This window comes from Bubalus kerabau, chromosome 11 (genome assembly GCF_029407905.1).
Source record: "Bubalus kerabau isolate K-KA32 ecotype Philippines breed swamp buffalo chromosome 11, PCC_UOA_SB_1v2, whole genome shotgun sequence".
NCBI lineage: Eukaryota > Metazoa > Chordata > Mammalia > Artiodactyla > Bovidae > Bubalus > Bubalus kerabau.
In genome coordinates this window covers 65826909-65833591 of record NC_073634.1, presented here as the reverse complement: position 1 = coordinate 65833591, position 6683 = coordinate 65826909, and the positions used below count along the sequence as shown (strand labels likewise).

At 46.3% G+C, this 6683-nt stretch overlaps 1 long non-coding RNA gene across 1 annotated transcript; it reads right to left on the bottom strand.

The window, feature by feature from the left end:
• Window positions 1–323: 323 nt before the first annotated feature.
• On the bottom strand, window positions 324–5941 carry LOC129622469 (uncharacterized). The gene is made up of 2 exons (XR_008699997.1): window positions 5848–5941; window positions 324–1067 (listed from the first exon to the last, which is right to left on the bottom strand). It is a non-coding gene; the product is annotated as an uncharacterized LOC129622469 (long non-coding RNA).
• Window positions 5942–6683: the final 742 nt, after the last annotated feature.

Genomic DNA, 6683 nt, shown 5'->3' with positions numbered 1-6683 from the left:
TGAAGAATAGGGGGGGCTGCCTCCATGATGATGGCTTCCTCTGGGTCAAGGAGGATGCACAACCCCTGTAACTCTCAGATGGAACCTTCTGGAAACCATAAAGCCACTTTATTCCCAAGGGCATAAAGCCCATTTTGTCAGACGGCACCTGCACCAGTTGTTGAGGGCCTCCCTGAGCCTGGGAGAGAGACCTCAGCCACTCCACTGACTGGGGAACCCCATGCCTGGGGACACCTCGCTCTGCATTAGGGCGTGTCGATAGGAGCTCCCCGCTGGGTTGACAGTGAGGGGCTTGCAGGCACAGAGATAGTCATGAGGGTTAAGAGGATGGTGAGCTTTTAATTCCTTTGTCCTACTTCATAAGGGTTGGGGGAAGGGTGAGATGAATCCATAGGTCTTGGGGACCTCTGACACATCTGCCCATGAGCTGCAGTAAATGGAGTTATCATGGAGGGAAGGAGAGTCAAGACGGACAGCAGTCCACAGGCTTCTCAGGATGCAGTGCCAGGGTGTGGAGAAAGGCCGGGGGTCCATACCCCTCATCAAGTGTGGCTCCTGGGGAATCAGTCCATGAGCAGAAGCTATGCAGACCCTTCTGCCGTCTATGGCTCTGGGGCTAGGCTTCTCTTTCTCCAGTTTCCCTCCCAAGATGGTCAGAGGACTTCAGTGAGGGTCACAACCATCAGAGACTCCCTGTGTGTGTCTGCCCAGCCCTGGCGCAGGAAGGGTCTAGCTTCCTAAATCAGAAACAATCAGAAGTGCCATTTATTGAGTGCCATGTGCCAGGTGACATGCTAAGCTCCTTACATGGCATCAACTCAGTGAAGACTTGTAACCATCCATGAGATCAGCACTACTATTATTCCCATTTTATAGCTGTGTACACTGAGACTCAGAGAAGTTAAGGGCCTGATGCCAGGTAACATGGCTAAATGGAGATGAGGCAGGACTTCAAAACCTGGACTCTTCTCTACTCTGCTGGGGATCCCTCAGACCTCCGGATCTTCTTCTTCTTCCCCAGGGCCACCTCTCTCAGCCATTTCTCAGTCTAGCAATGTGGAAAACTCCTGGAAGACAAGGAAAAATCCAATTTGAGCCACTAGTTTGTCTTCTTGGTCAAAGGTGAGACGCAATGAAGAAGATGAGTGGTCAGGAGATTACCTGGAGGTTTTATTGCCCCATGATGTTGACCTTTCCCCTCTCAGAAGAAAACAGATTAGCAAATTTTGCTCTAGAAAGTAAAATTTTAAAGTAAAAATGAGGTTTTTTTCCTTTTGACAAAAACAAGTACGCCCTTTCTATGGCAAAACTAGAAAAATAAGAGACCAAAAAAAAAAAAAAATGTAAAATAGTCCCTTTGTGTTACCCAGAGGTGATGACTGCTAAAACCTTGCAGATATTTTTGTCAATATGCACTTTCTAAGTGCAGATACCAGAGAAGGCAATGGCACCCCACTCCAGTACTCTTGCCTGGAAAATCCCATGGATGGAGGAGCCTGGTAGGCTGCAGTCCATGGGGTCGCTAAGAGTCGGACTCGACTGAACGACTTCACTTTCACTTTTCACTTTCATGCATTGGAGAAGGAAATGGCAACCCACTCCAGTGTTCTTGCCTGGAGAATCCCAGGGACAGGGGAGCCCGTTGGGCTGCCGTCTATGGGGTCGCACAGAGTCGGACACGACTGAAGCGACTTAGCAGCAGCAGCAGCAAGTGCAGATACATACATACACATACCCCTTTTCAGATTCTATTTTCCTAACAGAGCAAAAATTTTATTATTATTATTTGGAAACTGCATTTTCTTTAACTCAATAATTTATCTAAACATCTTTTCAAGTAGGGACATATTTATTCACCTACCCTAATATATTCAACAGCTGTATGGTATTCTGTTTTATGGCTGTACCATAATGATTCATTGAACTAATCTCCTAATGTTAAGTAATTAGGAATTTCTACTTTTTGTTCCTCCTGTGATCAGCAACTGTAGTTAAAATCTCCGTGCATCCTTGTCTAGAATCTTGAAGTAAAACTAAGGAATCAAAAGGTGTGAGCGTGTTGTCAGGTAGCCCTCAGGAAAGATTGTAGGCAGGTATCCTCATAAACAGAGACTCCTGCTCCAGTCACACACACACACACACACACACACACACACACACACACACTATTGCTATTCCTAGAATATTCTTTCATTTAAAAAAAAAGGTTGATAATTTGATACATGAAACACTATCTCATTATTGTTTTATTTAGCATTTCTTTCATTATTAATTGGGGTCAACAGTTTTTCATGTGCCTATTAGCCATTTTTATTTCCTCTCTCAATTGACCGTTCATGTCCTTTGTCTATTTTTCTATCGGATAATCTTTCTAACACAGTTATCTTCTTTAGGTGAGTAGTTCTCAACCCTGGCATGTTAGAATCACCTGGAAGACTTTTTAAACAAAGAAAGAATAAAAGTGAGGGAGGGAAGAGGGGGGAAGGAAGAATGACAAGGGAAGGAAGGAAGAAAGCAGAAAGGCTTCATCCCAGAGTAAATATTTGGTGGCGCCTGCGTTTCAATATTTTTTAAAGTGTCCTCGTGCTTCTAATTTGTAGTCATGGCTGAGAATCCTTGTTATAAATTAGGTTTCTCCCACTGTCTGGCTCCAGATGCTTTCATCACTGAATCTATTTTCATTTCTTTGACACTCAGTTTTCTCTGGTGAAAAATGGGCAGCAGAACTGGGAAGCAACACAGCACCCTCCTCCCAAATTCTATAATCCCATTGAGGAGGCTGGAGTTTCAGGAAAGAGGGTGAGGCAGACGCTGTGGTCAGGCTCTCTGCCAGGTGGATTGGAAAAAATTAAAAATGCTCACTCAGGCAATTAGACTTTCCCTGAAGACAGCCTGAACTCTAAGAGGAGGGGACGAGGCTGGGGTTTTTCCGAAATTTTGCCTCTCTACTGCACCCACCTTCAGATGCACAGCAATCTTGCCCTTTCTGGGACTTCGAGGTTTAGAGTTGAAGTCTTATCTGAGACATTTCCTCTCCTTTCAGAGGTCAGCATGAGACAGGAGGGGTATAGCCAAGGTGTCAGTACCAACCCCCTGGCTTCCAGGCCTGCCCTGGGCATGGGAGGGCTCTCTGGAGCACCTCCCTGGGGCTGCTGGCATCACCTCTAATCCTCCTGAAGGGTTTATGGCAGGCTCCAAACAAAGTTGAGTACCGTTAAAACTCAAAGGCTCCATCCTTTTCCCCTACGAGAGCGCAGGTCATGCCGGTCCCACCTGGGGGACAGGATGGGATGAAAGGGTCTTTCTGGTGATCCAGGCAGGAAGGTCCCTGGAAAGCCCCAGGCTGGCTCGGTGCCTCTCCAGGTCAGGCACATGCAGGACGGCCAAACATGGTAGAACAGGTTCATCAGCTTGAACCCTGGCCCACTTGGTGCGAGTGTGTGAACCCGAACCTCAGTTTCTTCATGTATGAAATGCTGATGTTCGGGCTGTTGAGAAGACTTTAAGAAAAGCAGTGTATGCACACTGTAGATCCCCAGAAAATGCCTGGGGCGCTCTGTGCCTGTCTCTCCACGCCCTTTCCCTACCCTCACCTGTCAGAGCTGAGGGCAATCTGAGTCCAGCCTGGGAATCTCCAGCCCCCTTTCCATCCCCATGGCCCCCACTTATTCCATTTCTCAGGACAGAGGAGGCAGCCCTGCCCACGTGGTCTCCAGGCCCCCAGTGCTAAGTGGAACTGGGCCTCCAAAGCTGTGTCCCTGCATGCAACCTCCCTGCCTTCTCTCCTACCCTCTCCTCTCAAACCCAACAGCCTTTGCACTTTCCCACTCAGACTAAACTAAACCATGTGTTTATACTGTAAACCTGATTTTTATCGAGCACTTTGCCCCAGGGACCAAGCTTCATTTCCAATACCTTATTGTTTACAGGAAGATTTTTGTTACCCCATCTTACAGATGAGGAAAGTCAGACTAGTTCTTCATAACTTGCCTAAACCCACAGGGCATTAAGGAACAGAAGTGGATTCTCATACTACCATGCTCTATGTTTTGTATCATATATACTGACTGCCTGTGTGCTTGCCCCACGTGTGTGTGTTAAATTGTTTCAGTCGTGTCTGACACTTTGCAACCCTATAAACTGCAGCCTGCCAGACTCCTCTGTCCATAGGGTTCTCCAGACAAGAATGGGTTGTCATGCCCCCCACCCGGGGACCTTCCTGACCCAAAGATGGAACCTGTGTCTTCTGCATTGGCGGGATTCCCTGGTGGCTCAGACAGTAAAGCGTCTGCCCGCCATGCGGTAGACCCGGGTTCGATCCCTGGGTCGGGAAGATCCCCTGGAGAGAAATGGCAACCTACTCTAGTATTCTTGCCTAGAAAATTCCATGGATGGAGGAGCCTGGTGGTCTACAGTCCATGGGGTCACAAAGAGTCGGATACGACTGAGCAACTTCACTTCACCCCTGCATTGGCAAGTGGGTTCTTTACCATTAGCACCACCTGGAAAGCCCTGTGCCTGTCGCAAGGAGCTAAAATTCCAGTAGGAGTTCTCTCTCCCTCCCCTGGGCTCCCATTACATCTTGTTCAGCTCGCTCTTCACCATTGATCCCACCCTGCCCAGCATTGGCATTCTCTGGGTACCTCTCATTTCCTTTGACCTTAGGGCAGAAAATGTGTCTTTGTATCTTCATCTTTGAGTCTGGCAGGAAGCTTAGAGAATGGTAGGTTCTTAAATTATGTTTCTAATTCTAAAGTAATGTGTTCATTGTAGAAAAAAAAAAAAAGGAAAACACAAAAGGTAAGCAGAAAACAAATATTACCTATAATCCCACTACCCAGAGAAAACCATTGCTAATATCTAGGCAAATTTCTTTCCAATCTCTCTCTCTACATATATATAGGATTTGTAGATATATAGTTTTTATATTATATATATTGTGTATATATTATATTATATATATTCCTGGAGAAGGAAATGGCAAACCACTCCAGTATTCTTGCCTGGAAAATTCCATGGACAGAGGAACCTGGCAGGCCATAATGGGTCGCAAAAATTCGGATGCGACTAAGTAACTAAACACACACACACACACACACACACACACACATTTTAACTTGGGCTTCTCTGGTGGCTCAGATGGTAAAGAATCTGACTGCAATGCAGGAGACCCAGGGTCGATCCCTGGGTAGGGAAGATCCCCTGGAGAAGGGCATGGCAATCTACTACTCCAGTATCCTTGCCTGGAGACAAGAGGAACCTGGCGGGCTACAGTCTGTGGGGTTGCAAAGAGTCGGACACAGCTAAGCAACTAACACCTTCACTTTCATATTTTTACTCAGACAAATAATACACATTTTGCATGAAGTGGACATCTTACAATACCATTTTCTATGATGCTTTTTTTTACCTTATAAACAATTCCCATGATATTAGAAATTCTTTGAAAATAGCATTTTTGACGGCTGTAGATTGTTCTCTCATGTGATTGTGCCCTTCCTGTTTAAACCACTCCCATATTGTTGTAATTCATTTACAGCCTGTTTGATTATTCCTATAGGAGAAATGCCTGAAATGGAATTGTTGGGACAAAGAGAAAGGATATTTCCAAGGCTCCTGACACATCACAGTTAGCTCTGAACAAACCCTTGTCTATCAAACCCTCTCCCAACCCCACCCACCCAGATTTACTTAACTACCAGCTGGAGGGCCCAGTCCCCCAGGGTCCACCTTCTTAATTTCAACTCTCCTTGCTTTTTCAAATGGTCAGAAGCAGGGAGGAGGGTCCTGCGAGATGGGACCTGAGAGAACTGGCCAACCTATGCCCAAGTTTCCCCCCATTCTCACCTGAACTCCAGCATCAGAATTACTCCTTTGGGTTAAGGACTCAAAAGTCAATGACTGCAAATGGATGTGTAGTTGGAGACAGCCCCACTAAGCCATGGCCACTAGGCTAAACTTCTTTGTCACTAGATTAACAGCTGAGACTTGGGCCTCAGGGGTTGGGCCCAAAGGTATGCATGTTTTTAATTTTATTGAAGACATTATGTAAACATATTAAAGAATATTCTGGGGGAAACAGACAAAATATGGCTACAGCTTTTTCCTTTTTCCACAGTTTTCAAGGTCAGGAAAGTAGTCTTTCTTTATAAAATGAGAATAATCTTTAGCGAGCCTTTAGATCAGTATCTTCAAAAGTGTTCCACAGTTAGTTGGATGGGTTTTCATTCAGTTTATAAATGACATCCATAAAGCAATTGTCCTGGTTCTCTAGCACAGGGCTGGATATATGAGCCTCCAGGGGATGTGAGCGTCTCAGAGGCCATGGACAATACAGCCAGAGTGCTTTTCCCACCTCCATTGTAAACAATTTGGGATTTAATCTAAAAAGACGCTAAGGGGATCAATTCTTTGAAGCAATTTGTGTCAATTTCCAAGTCACTCCGGGTCATCATCCAGGAAAGACAATTTTTAGTACGGAAATCCCGGCCTGCCTATGGGAACAGGTCTTCCCTCTCCCTCACCAGTCACTACTCAGCAGAGGCCGATGGCTGCGAGAAACAGCCGGCTACCTGAGGGCTCCTGGACAGGGAGACAGGATCGCTCCCTCAAGGAGGGAGGGTCTGCCCTCCCTCCGAGCTGGACCGGGCGGTGTCGCTGCTCCATAGCCCCGGGTCTCAGAC